This window comes from Phyllobates terribilis, unplaced genomic scaffold (genome assembly GCF_046119375.1).
Source record: "Phyllobates terribilis strain yellow unplaced genomic scaffold, ASM4611937v1 Scaffold_1__5_contigs__length_1240528914, whole genome shotgun sequence".
Classification (NCBI taxonomy): Eukaryota; Metazoa; Chordata; class Amphibia; order Anura; family Dendrobatidae; genus Phyllobates; species Phyllobates terribilis.
Window position 1 is genome coordinate 20,569,419 of NW_027362761.1, and position 15,141 is coordinate 20,584,559.

The window sequence follows — 15,141 nt, forward strand, 5'->3', positions numbered from 1 at the left end:
ATTCCTCACATGTAATAAAACTGTCAAACAGTTGCAAATCATGCACACGGGAGCGATTCAAACACATCACCGAGCAGCTATAAATACTCGGATCTCGGCCCGAGCATACTCGGCGAAAGGGTTAATAGAACATACTCGCTCAACACTACTACCAAGCTGTTACGATGCAGCAGTCACATACCGAGGATGCAGACTCTTGTTCCAAGTCTGGACAACCCCTTTAACCCCTTTCTGACGTGAGACGTAATAATAGGTCTCTGCGCCCTGGACTTTAATGACCAGGTGCGTATTATTACGCCTCACGTTTAATGTGGCACCGCAACCGGAGTCGCGGTGTTCGCATTTAATTTCCGGCACCATCTTACCTCAGGGTAGATGCCGTCGTCATCCTGGGGGGTGCTGCCGGCCCCCAGCAACTACGATCGCTGTGAGTGGCTGTTCAATTCTGAACAGTACTTCATCACTCAATTTTTGGCAGTATTTTTTTTTCAGTGCGTCCTGCAGCGGCCGAGTGCTGATCAGTGACGCAAGTTACTGATCAACATCCGTGATCGCTTTTTTTATGTCCCTGTCCATTTTTTCTCCCCCTCCACACTCGATGAGTGCATCCAGCAGCCGCTGAGCATTGATCAGTGACGCAAATCACCGATCAGCACTCTTGCTCGCTATTTTACACTTTTTTTTCCACTGATTTTATTTTGTAAAGGGCAGTCACGCTGTCTGATCATGCTCCGTGCTGGGCCTTGTGGTGCCACATAAGCCTGTAACACCACAATCGCTGGTACAGAAGAAAGAAGACATTTGTAAGAAGATCCCTGCTTGATCTCTACTCATCCACCCCAATCCCCCTTTCCCCCTGCCCCCCACCTTTTTAACCATCTCCCCTTTCTGCCACCGAGTGCAGATCAGTACTTGATTGCTGATCAGTACTTGATCGCATCGATTTTTGGCAGTTTTTTTTCTGTGCATTCTGCAGCGGCCGAGCACTGATGAGTGACGCAAATCACTGATCAACGTCCTTGCTCGCTGTTTTCCAGGACTTTTTTTTTGTCCCTGTCCATTTACACACACTCCCACTTTGCATCACCTCCGTGCGGTCATCCAGCTGCCGTCGAGCGTTAATCAGTGACGCAAATCACCGATCAGCACTCGAGCTCGCTGTTTTAGACTTTTTTTCACTGACTTTTTTTTGTTGTACAGGGTGGTCACACTGTCCGATCATGTGCCGTGCTGGGCCTTGCGGTGCTACTGACACCACAATCTCTGGTGTGACAAAAGGCATCAGACAGTTGACAACTGTAAGTAGATTTTTTGATCCCTCCTCTCCCCTTCCACCCTTCCCACCCCACCCCCCTTTCTGCCACCAAGGTCTAATCAGTACTTGATCGCTCAACTTTGTGGCAGTTTTTTTTTTTTTAAGCTTCCTGCAGCGACCGAGTGCTGATCAGAGACCGCAGATCACTGATCCACACTCGTGCTTGCTGTTTTTTACACTCCCCCTTCCTTTGCATCACCTCCCTGCATACATCCAGCAGCTGCCGAGCGTTGATCAGTGATGCAGTTCATTGATCCGCACTTGTGCTCGCTGTTTTACACCCCCACTTGCCCCACCTCCGTTACACATCCAGCTGCCGTCGAGCATTGATCAGTGATGCAGTTAACTGATCCGCACTCATGCTCGCTGTTTGCACCAACTCTGGTTGTTCCTTTTTTTAAAATCTTTTTCTTTCAGAAAAAAAAGTATACACCTAGGACACTGACACACACTTTTCAAAGTCTTTTTCTCTGAGGATGTTGTAAACCTCATGATACCGCAGCCTGCGGTACTATCCGCAAAAATAAGAGAGTCCTCCCGAAGACGTTAATTGGACTGATGCTCAAAAGGGGTGACAGCAGAGCCCAATGTAGCGACCACCTGCTGGTGGTCAAGTACAAGGACAAGAGGGATGTTCTTCTCTTGACCACCATGATGATGAGGGTGATGGCAGCACCCCCAGCACTGTGCGAGGTTCCTCTACACAGGTCGTCAAACCAGACTATGTAGTGGGGTACAACAAGTAAATGGGGGAGTTGATCTCTCTGATCAAGTCCTCCCGCCGTACAATGCTTTGAGAAAGGCCAGAGTGTGGTACAAGAACCTGGCCATGCACAGATGTCAATGTACAATGCTTTCCTGCTATCACGATGTGCAGGCCAGACTTCTACGTCGTACCTTCAGTTCCAGGAGGTAGTGATCAAGGCCCTTATATTTGGCAGTGGTGGAGGAGCGGGCCCCAGTACTTCTGGAACTGAAGTACTAGGCAAGTATTTCCCGGGGGAGATCCCTCAAAGCGGAAAAAAAGGTAAGTCACAAAAGTGGTGCCAAGTGTGTTACAAAAGGGGAATACGCAAGGACACCATTTATCAATGTGACACTTGCCCCGAAAAACCTGGCCTGTGCATGAATGAATGCTTCAGACTGTACCACACATCCATGGACTACTAAATTCATTTCTGACTTCCACAACTGACGCATGACAACCTGACGAACGCTACACAACTGACGTGTGCCAACCTGACGAACGCTACACAACTGACTTATGACAACCTGCCGAACACTACACAACTAACGTATGACACTACATTATAAAATTCACATATCAGTAATCAGTAGATCAGTTCCAAAAAGGGGGCACATTTTCACTATTTAGGCACATCAGGGGCTCTGCGAACGCGACATGACGCCCACAGACCATTCCATCAAAGTCTGCATTCCAAAATGTCACTCCTTCCATTCCGAGCCCTGACATGCACCCAAACAGTAGTTTTCTCCCACATTTGTGGTATCAGTGTACTCAGGAGAAATTGTATAACAACTATTGGCGTCCAATTTCTCCTGTTACCCTCTTGAAAATAAAAAAAATTGTGGCTGAAAGATCGTTTTTGTGGAAAAAAGTGTTTTGTTTTTTCACGGCTCTACATTATAAACTTTTGCGAAACACTTAGGGGTTCAAAGTACTAACCACACATCTAAATAAGTTCCTTAAGGGGTCTAGTTTCCAAAATGGGATCTTTTGTGGGGGGTTTCCACTATTTAGGCACATCAGGGGCTCTCCAAATGGACATGGCGTCCGCTCTCAATTCCAGCGAGTTTTAAGTTGAAAACGTCAAATGGTGCTCCTTCCCTTCCAAGCCATGCTGTGCGCCCAAACAATAGCTTTCCCCCACATATGGGGTATTAGCATACTCAGAAGAAATTGTATAACAACTTTTGGGGTGTAAAGTAAAGTTTTAGTGAAAAAAAGTTAAAAGGAAAAAATTCACATTCGATTAATTGCTGTGAAAACACGTGAAGGGTTAATAAACTTCTCGAATGTGGTTTTGAGCACCTTGAGGGGTGTTGTTTTTAGGATGGTGTCACTTTTGGGTATTTTCTGTCATATAGACCCCTCAAAGTGACTTCAAATGTGATGTGGTCCCTAAAAAAAATGGTTTTGTAAATTTTGTTGTCAAAATGAGAAATCGAAACCCCTTTTAACCCTTATAACTTCCTAACAAAAAAAAAATTTGTTCCAAAATTGTGCTGATGTAAAGTAAACATGTGGGAAATGTTATTTATTAACTATTTTGTGTGACATATCTCTCTGATTTAAGGGCATGAAAATTCAAAGTTTGAAAATTGCAAAATTTTCACCAAATTTCCGTTTTTTTCACAATTAAACGCAAATCAGATCGAATAAATGTTACCACAATCATGAAGTACAATATGGCATGAAAAAAACAATCTCAGAATCAGGGGGATCCGCTGAAGTGTTCCAGAGTTATTACCTCATAAAGTGACAGTGGTCAGAATTGTAAAAATTAACCTGGTCATTAACGTGCAAACCACCTTCGGGGTTAAATGGGTTAATGGTTCTGGCTGTATGTCGACTTGTTGTCCTGCTGCTAAATAAATTTGGAGATATTCAGATGCCTCCTTGCCACCAGCCTCAATTAGGTATTGTGACAAGGTCACTGGTGTTATATGTGAGGGGAGGTATGTGTCGCTATGGCTGCTAGCCTGTGTGAACTGAACCTACAACTTTTCCCCAGCATGTTATATGTTGGCATAATCATCATTGTGAAGGGAGTGGTTTGGTGTGAATGACATAGAGATCGGGTGGGAAGTCATTCACCATACCCGCCCCTCAGGGTGTGCCTGAGCATTTATCAGGCACTATTTTTTTTTCTCTAGTGTGATCTGGAGAGTGAAGTCTCCAGGCTGTGTGTGGAAGCTAGAGAGCTCCATAAAAGGACTTTACCTGAATTGGTGGTGATACCAAGAGTGGGCAGAACCTGCTCACTTATGGACTGTGCTATACTTTATGTTTTTGTTTTGCCGTTACGCCAGAAAGGCCGTGTTTATTTTGCTGACTCTGCAGTGCTTATGCCGCTACAATAAACCTGCAGAGGAAACTGTGTCCTGAGTCTACTTCTGGAAGCAGCCGAGTGAGTCATCTTGCCACCTGCCTCAACTAGGTGTATACAGCCAAAATTGATGCACGTCAAAACACATGCTGACTTTGTCTGCATCATTATAGTCAATGGCCCCATCAGCGTGACGCACCCCCTGGGCCTGTGTTGTGCAGGGGAACCCGGAACCGGGCCTGTTGTAGAATGCTGGGGGTTGTAGTCTCCGTGTGGCGGTGACCCGGTCCGTGCCCAGGGTGGTCAAACCAGTGGCAGTCTTAATGTATAGCAAATGTCCGACTACGCCACCCGTGGATTGCGGTCAGTGGGGACCGCTGCTGCGCTGCCGACCGCTGAGGCTGATGTTGTTTGCGCAGCCGAGTATGGGATAACTCCCCACGGGAGAAGTATTGCCTCAGGGCAGCTAATGTGAGAGATGATGGGAGTGATGGTGTGAGGGTCCCAGTGCTAATGGTGCTGGTGCGGCAAGGAATCACAGAGACGTGAGGTGCAGTTCAGGGTCTTTACTGATGGTACAAGGCAGACCCTCCCGGGAGTACTGGCTAGTATAAGGGGCCTGGTCAGTCTGCGAGCAAGCAGGAGTTCCCCTGGCCAGGTGGAGTTGTAGGCCTCCCCGTTTATCTGCACTCTTCCTGGCTACCTTGCTGTCAGCGGTTACAAGTAGCCCACGTCCCTGAGTATACCGTGTGGTGCTCACCCGTATGGCTGGTGACTTGGGGCCTTCTGTTAGCCTCCGCTCCTGGATGGCGGCGCTGGTCCCTTCTTTGTGACTGAGCCTCCGGGCTTCTATGGCCAGAGGACCTGGAATTCCCTGCCGGTTGGTTTCTGCTGCTGGGTATATATCAGTCCCCACAGCCTCGGACTCCTGTGTCCGGTTTTAGTAACTTCAGCCAGGGCGAGCTATATCTCTGCTCACAGCCCCTGGCCTTCAGCTGCTGCTCCTACAGAGCTCCTGTTCTCACTTTCCCTCTCCAGGCTCTGACTGCTCTGCTTGTTCTGCAGGCTCTGTCTCTGTCTTCACTCTCTAATCCCGCCCCAGACCCAGTTTATAAGGGCAGATTCCTCCCCTCCCAGGTCTGGGTGGGAAGTGTTGCATGCTTAGGGCTCCTGACCAGAGAAACCTCCCACTTGCTCTCAGACATAATATCTCTATTACTGTGGCAACCAGACCCCTGGGGTGTCACATTCCCCCCTAGTAAATTTTAGTACTCCGGGACTAAACACATTTTTAAAACATAATAACAGGGTATAAACAATAATACGATAACATTTTTACAAGAAGCTTTAGTTCTTTAAAGGTCACGGCGTGTCCGCAACCGGGTGTCCATATCACCCAAGGTGAAGTTTTTGAAACAAGAGGGTGTCCATGTCACCCAAGGTGAAACTTTAAGCGAAGTAGGGGACCTGTCCAAAGCAAACCCCTTGCGTTGGCCTTGGGCTTGGCTGCAAGGGTAGACTAACTACTTTGGGCCGCAAGGAGGCCACGCCAGACAGGTTTTCTCTTCCGCGGCCGTCTTCGCAAGAGGCACCAAGGTGCAACTATCTACAAAACTGTTCCGTTTATCCAGCGTCCATAACCTGTTAGTCTATAAAAATCTGCAGGGTAACTGAGAAACATAATTAATAACAGGCAACAAACATAAACCATAAACAGTTAGCAGATAAATTCACAGTGCATTAGTTTAGATTCTCCAGCGAGCGGGCATCTGACCTCTAGTGACTCTAGTGGACCTACGGAGCTCACTAACTGGTTCTGCACTACAGGGTGTAGGAGGTGTTATGGGTAAGCTGGGCAGCTGTCTGCGCACTCTTTGGCTCACTAGGGGCACGGCAGGCTCACTACTAGCAGAGGGTTGATCCTCCTGTACTGCTGGTGTGGACTCTTCTGCCTCTTGGGCCGGCTGCTCTTCCAGCTCTACCGGTTCCTCTGTAGGCACTTGCGGGGCTGGCTGGAGAAAGATGAGGACGGGTACCACGACAGCGCCGTTTACTTGTGTCCAAGACCGGGGGAAGTCTCCGAGTACGGTACTGATCATTTCTTCCCTTTCCTCTGCGGGTTGAGGGTTTCCTTGATCTTCTTCAGGGCTTTGCAGCTGCTCGGGACACTTCTTCAGGTGGTCTCTGGAGACAATGGCTGTGGTTTCTCCTCCATCCTTACTGATTACGCAGATTTTTGGGTTCTCATGGCTTGATGGCAGTACGGTGTACGGGTCCTTCTCCCACTGGTCGTCCAACTTGTGGAGCCGCCTCTTCCTCTTCAAGACCTGATCTCCAGGTACCAGGGGAACAGCGGGAGCATACTGGTTATAAGCCTTCTCTTGCCTTTCTCTAGCTTGAGACAGACTTCGCTCGACGCTCTCCTGTACTTTCCGATACTGCTGCTGCCGTTCTGTATCCCAGTCTGCCTCTGGCGAGGTGTCCTCAGGCGTCAGGACTCCCATATCCAAGTCAATAGGCAGCTTACCAGGTCTTGCTCTCATTAGGTAAGCCGGGGTACAGTTGGTGGAACCTACAGGGATGTGGTTATACAGGTCCACCAGAACGGGCAGTTTCTCAGGCCACAGACTGCGTTCTTCCAGGGGCAATGTTTTTAGCATATCTATCACCACCTGGTTCATCTTCTCGCAGAGTCCATTGGTTTGAGGGTTATAGGGCGTTGTTCTTATCTTCTTGCAGCCATACAGGTTGCAGAACTCCTGGAAGACCTCCGCTTCGAAGGCTGGTCCTTGGTCTGTCAACACTTGGTCCGGGTACCCGTGTGGACGGCAGAAGTGCTGCTGGAAGGCTCTAGCTGCTGTTTGAGCCGTTAAGTCCTTGACCGGGACCACCACCAGGAACCGGGAGTAATGATCTACGATTGTGAGGGCGTAGACATACCCAGATCTGCTTGGAGCCAGTTTCACATGGTCCAGGGCTACCAGTTCCAGTGGCTGTCTGGTGATGATGGGCTGCAGGGGAGTCTTCTGGCTGGCTCGGTCTTTTCTCCTCAGGTGGCACGGGCCACAGTCTCTGCACCACCTCTCGATGGCTCCTCTCATGCCTACCCAGTAGAACCGTTCACGCAACAAGAACTCCAGCTTCTTCCATCCGAAATGCCCTGCTCCGTTGTGGTATGCCTCCAGAACCATAGCCGCGTCTCGTCTTGGGACCACTACCTGCCAGGTCAACTCATGTGTTCGAGAGTTAACCATTCTCCGGCACAGCTTCTCCCTGTAGAGGAACAGCTTACTTTTCTCCTTCCACAGTTGCTTGGTCTCCTCCGGAGCATCTGGGTCAATACGGGCATCGGCCTGGGTCAGCATTTCCTTCACCAAATGGACTGCGGGATCATTGTCTTGCGTCTCCGCCCAGTTGTAGTGGGGCAAGGGATTGAACGTCACGGAGCGCCTGTCCTTCACACGGTGGGAATACAGGGTAATCCCATGACGGTGGAACGCAGGGAGCTCAACTTCTTCCAGATCTTCTGGATCTTCCCCTACGTCCGGTAAGTTCGGCATTCTAGACAGTGTATCCGCGTTGGCATTTGAGCGTCCTGCCCGGTATTTGATGGTGAATTCAAAGTTGGACATGCGGGCCATCCATCTCTGTTCCAGGGCACCGAGCCTTGCAGTGTCCAGTTGTGTCAACGGGTTGTTATCCGTGTACACGGTGAATTTGGAGGAGGCAAGGTAATGCTTGAAACGTTCGGTCACTGCCCACACTACTGCCAGGAACTCCAGCTTGAATGAGCTATAATTCTCAGGGTTCTTCTCCGTGGGCCGTAGCTTTCGGCTGGCGTAAGCGATTACCCGTTCTTTCCCTTGCTGGATCTGGGACAGTACGGCTCCTAGCCCGATGTTGCTTGCGTCCGTGTGGAGGATAAAGGGCTGGTTGTAGTCTGAATATGCCAGGATTTCATCCCCCGTGAGGGCCATCTTCAGCTGGCAGAAGGACTCCTCTTCCAGCTTTTCCCACCTAAAGGGCGGCTTCTGGTTTTTGGCTTTCCGAGATTGACCTATCAGGAGGTCCTGCATAGGGGCTGCCATTTTGGTGAAACCGGGAATGAATCTTCGGTAGTAGCCTACCAACCCGAGGAACTGCCGCACTTCCTTTATGCTGGAGGGTCTTGGCCAGTCCTTAATCACGGTGATCTTATCAGGGTCAGGAGCCACTCCGTCAGCACTCACCACGTGTCCCAGGTATTGCACCTTTGGTTTCAGGAGGTGACACTTGGAGGGTTTCACCTTTAGGCCGTAGTTTGCCAGAGCTTCGAACACTTCTGTCAGGTGTTTCAGGTGGTCCTCGTAGGTCTTGGAATAGACAATGACATCGTCCAGGTATAACAGGACCGTCTCGAAGTTCCGGTGTCCCAGACAGCATTCCATCAACCGTTGGAAGGTTCCTGGTGCGTTGCAGAGCCCGAACGGCATACAGTTAAATTCACTGAGACCCATCGGGGTGGTGAATGCGGTCTTCTCCCGGTCCGCCTCTGCTACAGGAACCTGCCAGTACCCGCTAGTGAGATCCAAAGTAGAGAAGAAGTTAGCAGATTTTAATGCAGCTAAGGACTCTTCTATCCTTGGTAACGGGTACGCATCTTTGTGTGTGATACGGTTGACCTTCCTGTAGTCTACACACATTCTCATGGTGTTGTCTTTCTTTTTCACTAAGACTAGTGGAGCTGCCCAGGGGCTACAGCTGTCCCTGATTACCCCAGCCTCCTTCATGTCTCTAAGCATCCCCTTGGCGTGTTGGTAGTGTGCCGGGGGTACGGGTCGGTATCTCTCCTTTATGGGAGGATGGTCTCCCGTGGGGATGTGGTGTTCTACCCCCTTTACTCACCCGAAGTCTAGCGGGTGTTTACTAAACACTCTCTCGTACTCTCGAACCACCCGATAGACTCCCTGTTTCTGGTGTGAGGGAGTGGAGTCAGTACCCAAATGCAGTTGCTGACACCAGTCCTCCATTGGTTTCTTAGAGCTGTTACCTTCCTCTGGTTGAGATGGAGGCAAGGGTTCCACGGCCTGTACAGAGTTCTGGTTGATGGTGAACAATTTGGCTAGCGTGGCATACCGGGGCAGGTGTACTTCTCTCTCCTCGATATTTATGATGCGAACGGGCACCCTCCCATGGAGTACATCGACCACCCCCCGTGCTGTCAAAATGGTGGGCCTACTGTCTGAGTAGACGGGTTCTACCATTGCTTGGTAGTCTCTACCTCTTAGACCAATAGCTGCCCGACACCAAATCATCATCTCACTTTTTGGGGGCATGGCAATAGGGAACGGGTCACACATTCTCACGCTACCTATCTCACCACCAGATAGTTCCACCTGTTGCCGCTTCATCAGTGCCCGGATCTCTTTTTGGAGGACACGCTGCTGGCCGGAACTGGCGTTCTTGGCAACCTGCTGTAAAATGAGAATCACCTCTGCAAGACAATTTTCAATCACATTAGTTCCCAAGGTTATTCTAGGGTGACTCTCATGACGGTCTATGTCCACTATAATCAGTCCTTGTGCCGCCAGTTCGACTTTACCGATCTTAATGGTCACCTCTTTGAATCCCACCTGCGGCACGGGCTGACCATTGCTGGCGATGATACTCAGGTCGTCATCTGGGTAGCGGGTTATGTCCGAGTCATTCCAGTACTGTTTAAAGAGCACGTACGGGATGGTGGTCACCTGTGACCCAGTGTCTAGTAGGGCACTCATAGGAATGCCATCCAGTACCACAGGCAAGATTGGACGTCCCCCTACGTATTTATCACGCCAGTTTGATGGGCCTGATGGTCTTATGCCTGGGGGTTGGCCCTCTACCCCAGGTTGTGCCCGTTTAAATGACAGTACCTTGCCACATGTCCGGGTTGATTGCAGCGGCGGCAGATGGGTCGTCCGTCCTCGTTGTATCTGTCGCTGGGTCTTCCTCTGGCCGGTGGGGTCCTCCTCAGTCGGCGCCACGGGACGTCCTCCGGTCCGGATGCCAGCTGGATCTTTCCTGGAGAAGAGACCTGTAAAGACTGCACAGTTCTGGTTAGCGCGGCAACGCTCTTAGTCAGCTCTTGGACCTGATGGTGCAGGTCTGTAGCCGGGTCACTGTTTAAAGCCTGCGCATCAGCTCCCACAGGCCCTGCAGACAAGGGCGCCGTCTCCTGGTGGTAAGTGATAGCAGGGCGCCTGTGGGTCACAGCGCCACCTGGTGCCGGTTCTCGGAGCACCCGGATGGCTCTGTCCTTGAACTGTGCAAAGTCCAGGTCAGGGTCCTGTAAGGCCATTGCCCGCAACTGGGTTCAGTGGGCATTGCACAGTAGACCCTCAATAAATTGTTCAGTCAACAGCTTATCTTCATTTCCCACGCTGTCAGGGTCTGCCTGCTTAATGGCTTTCAGGGCCTCTTGTAAGTTTAGAGCATAGTCTCTTATACTCTCATGTGCCCGCTGTTTACACCCGTAAAATCTGAGCTTTATTTCGGCTGAGGTGCGGGTATCAAATGTGTCTTTCAGCCGGGCTAGTATTTCTCTGACAGTCCTCTTCCTCCCAGGTGGCCAGGACTTTACCTCCCTTTGGGCTGCCCCGATTAATTGGGCCACCAGGATGCTCACTTTTTGCTCTTCTGTGAGGGGGTACACCTGGAAGAGGCTATCCAGTCTTTCTCTAAAGTCATTTCGAGTATGTAACTCCCCTGAGTACTGGGGTAGCCAGGTTGCCCCCGGGATATAGGGCATGGTGATTGGCATGACTGCTGCAGCGGTTGCGCTGGCGGTGGCTGTGGCAGTGGAGCTCCCCTCGGTATCCGGCATCCTCCTCCCCCCTAGTGGACCGTGGCCTACCTTGCGATGCTCTTCTTCCGTAGGCCGCGGCTCCGCAGTCGATCGTCGGGGTTGAGGACCTGGCGTCGCGCTCCGATGACGTCAGCGTCGCTCTTCCTCCCTTCCAGGACCTTGCGCAGCGTCAGAGCGTGGGGCGGAGCGTGGGGCGGAGCTTCGGATCTCGCGCGCTTTCGGCGTCCACGCCCCTCTTCTTCCCGGGCGGCGTCCCGAAGATGGCGTCCGAAGGCGGGAAGCAGCTGCGGATGGCGGGAAGAAGGCAGAAGACGGCGGGAAACGGTCCAAGATGGCGTCTGATGGCGGGAATCGGCTCCGGATGGCGGGAAACGACTCCGGACGGCGGGAAACTTCACCACAGGTAAGTATAAAAGTCTCTTTTTCATGCACGCAGTACCCGGTGGTTGCGGGCACGAAATCCTGCCGACTACGCCAAAGTTGACGCACCCCCTGGGCCTGTGTTGTGCAGGGGAACCCGGAACCGGGCCTGTTGTAGAATGCTGGGGGTTGTAGTCTCCGTGTGGCGGTGACCCGGTCCGTGCCCAGGGTGGTCAAACCAGTGGCAGTCTTAATGTATAGCAAATGTCCGACTACGCCACCCGTGGATTGCGGTCAGTGGGGACCGCTGCTGCGCTGCCGACCGCTGAGGCTGATGTTGTTTGCGCAGCCGAGTATGGGATAACTCCCCACGGGAGAAGTATTGCCTCAGGGCAGCTAATGTGAGAGATGATGGGAGTGATGGTGTGAGGGTCCCAGTGCTAATGGTGCTGGTGCGGCAAGGAATCACAGAGACGTGAGGTGCAGTTCAGGGTCTTTACTGATGGTACAAGGCAGACCCTCCCGGGAGTACTGGCTAGTATAAGGGGCCTGGTCAGTCTGCGAGCAAACAGGAGTTCCCCTGGCCAGGTGGAGTTGTAGGCCTCCCCGTTTATCTGCACTCTTCCTGGCTACCTTGCTGTCAGCGGTTACAAGTAGCCCACGTCCCTGAGTATACCGTGTGGTGCTCACCCGTATGGCTGGTGACTTGGGGCCTTCTGTTAGCCTCCGCTCCTGGATGGCGGCGCTGGTCCCTTCTTTGTGACTGAGCCTCCGGGCTTCTATGGCCAGAGGACCTGGAATCCCCTGCCGGTTGGTTTCTGCTGCTGGGTATATATCAGTCCCCACAGCCTCAGACTCCTGTGTCCGGTTTTAGTAACTTCAGCCAGGGCGAGCTATATCTCTGCTCACAGCCCCTGGCCTTCAGCTGCTGCTCCTACAGAGCTCCTGTTCTCACTTTCCCTCTCCAGGCTCTGACTGCTCTGCTTGTTCTGCAGGCTCTGTCTCTGTCTTCACTCTCTAATCCTGCCCCAGACCCAGTTTATAAGGGCAGATTCCTCCCCTCCCAGGTCTGGGTGGGAAGTGTTGCATGCTTAGGGCTCCTGACCAGAGAAACCTCCCACTTGCTCTCAGACATAATATCTCAATTACTGTGGCAACCAGACCCCTGGGGTGTCACAAGCGCATATCACTGAATGCTGTTTTTTTGGGTTCAGATCTAAGCACCGTCAGAGCCACTGAATGTATTTACAGTCTGTCAGTCACCCGATGCACCAGCACAATGTTTGTCCATTGAGTAAAATAAGTTATAAGCTTGCTTAAAGAGGTTGCCACTATTTTAACAATGGTGACCTATCCTTAGGATAGTTAGAGCATAAATTGGCCAATTAATGTAAATTCGGTAGCAGCGTAAAGGCGATTATCATTGCTGGGAACCTATCCAGTGTGAATCCGCTCTTAGGCTGAGGCCTACATGTTATGAAAGCCGGCCGGTGGGTGCAGCTCTCTGGCGCCCCCTTACCTCTCAGGTCAGTCAAGGTACTGCACCTAGAGAAAGTAGTGCCAGGAAGCTGCAACCAGCGCAGGGAACACGGTAGTGTGTTATCCCTTCAACGTCACTAAACCGTAACGTCACTACACAGCACAACTCGCTAGCGCCCTCTTAGCCTCAGGTCAGTCAAGGAACTGCACCTAGGATAAGCGGTCGCCAGGGAGACTGTCCTGTAACCTACTGGGTATCGGGGCCCTCTGTAGTGAGGGCGGTATATATATCTTCCTTGGCCGCGCCAGGAATATATATATCTGAACCTCCGACCGTCACTACCAGCCTTCCCCAATCCCCAGTTGGTATGCTGCCACCAGTCCCTATTTTAGATATACGCCCAGTCCGTGAATGGGCCTATATCGGGTCAGGAACCAACCCTGGGTAGCGTTTTTGGCTTGAGCCGAGCTCACACGGACGTGCGTTCGTTATGCAGAATAAAAGGCAGGCCCACAATTACTTGAGGTAATTGATTATAATAATACACTAGATACACGATATACAACTAAATATACACAGGTATAAGGTCAGGCTAAACTATACAACAATGGAATACAACACACAGAATCACCACAGCATATCAGTTACCGGTTTCTTGATTTTCTTGTGACGCAGGGAGAGGATTCTGCGATCGCAGGCACGGTTCTTTGTTACAGGCTGAGGCCTACCACCGCATGGTCAAACTGCTCCTCCCCTTGGTGGCCTCAGCTGGTGCTCAGATGTTCAGCACACCACTCTTGGGTCAAGACTGACTTGTCTCTTGTCTGTCCTGCTATCTTACCTGCCCCGTCCCGCCCACTGCTGGTGAGGTCAGCTGGCTCAGTCTCCACCCTCAGGTCTAACTTCGATCAGAAGCCCAAATTCTATGGAACCCAATAACTTCTTCTGGGATGGTCTCATGATACCCCCAGGGGTTCCCATGGATTCGGGCCGCCGCAACCGACCTTTTGATATCAATTATGATACCATACGGTCCTCAGGAATGGCTCCGCGCTATATCTTGGCTTCCAGAGCACGTACAAACGTCTACCGCGGAGGCTTGTGTGCGCAATGGCTCCGGGACGCCGTGATATTTTTTTATTGGCCCATCCCATGCAACATGCGTGTACTTTTCATGTTTCTATATCTTATGCCTCCATGCTTGTGACAGACAAAGAAACTAGTCCTATGGGACAAATGGTCAGGTACAGATAGACGAAGCACCCCCCCCCTGCTGGCTGTGTTTCCTCTCGAAGTCTTTGAAGCTCCTAGCATTCAAGTGTTAAGTAGGCTTCTTATCTTACAGGAGCCTGGATGGGGGGAAACTATCTAGTTGACGTTTTAACAGAAGGTCCCAAGGGTGGGGGCTGCTGAAGTGTGGCCATCCCTGGATATGATTTATCATTACCAAGATGGCGGCTACAGGTTCATCACACCTCCCCCTATACGAGGGCGCGAGGGGGTAGCACATTCCTGTGTTCCCCCGTGCGTCCTTCTGCACCCTCCCCTTGCCGGGATAACCCGTCAGCGTTACCGTGGTCACGGCCTCTTCTGTGGCGAATGGAGAAGTGGTACTGCTGGAGAGCGAGGCTCCAGCGTAGCAACCTGCCATTCGACCCAGAGACCGTGTGTAACCAGCTGAGGGGGTTGTGGTCCGTCTCCACGGTGAAATGGCTCCCGTACAAGTAGGGCTGCAGACGCTGCAGGGCCCATACAATTGCCAGGCATTCTTTTTCCACCGTGGAGTAAGCCACCTCCCGGGGCAGTAGCTTCCTGCTCAGGTACAAGACAGGATGTTCCTGGCCTGTCGTGTTGACCTGACTTAGCACAGCACCGAGGCCAAAGTCACTGGCGTCGGTCTGTACCACAAACGGCCGGTCGAAGTCGGCAGCTTGCAGTACAGGGGAGCTACTTAGGGCGGCCTTGAGTGCCCCGAAAGCTGTCTCGCAGGCGACTGTCCAGTCGACTGCGACGGGCAGCTTCTTCTTGGTGAGGTCCGTCAGGGGCTTGGCCAGGGTGCTATAGTGTGGGACGAACCTCCTATAGTACCCGG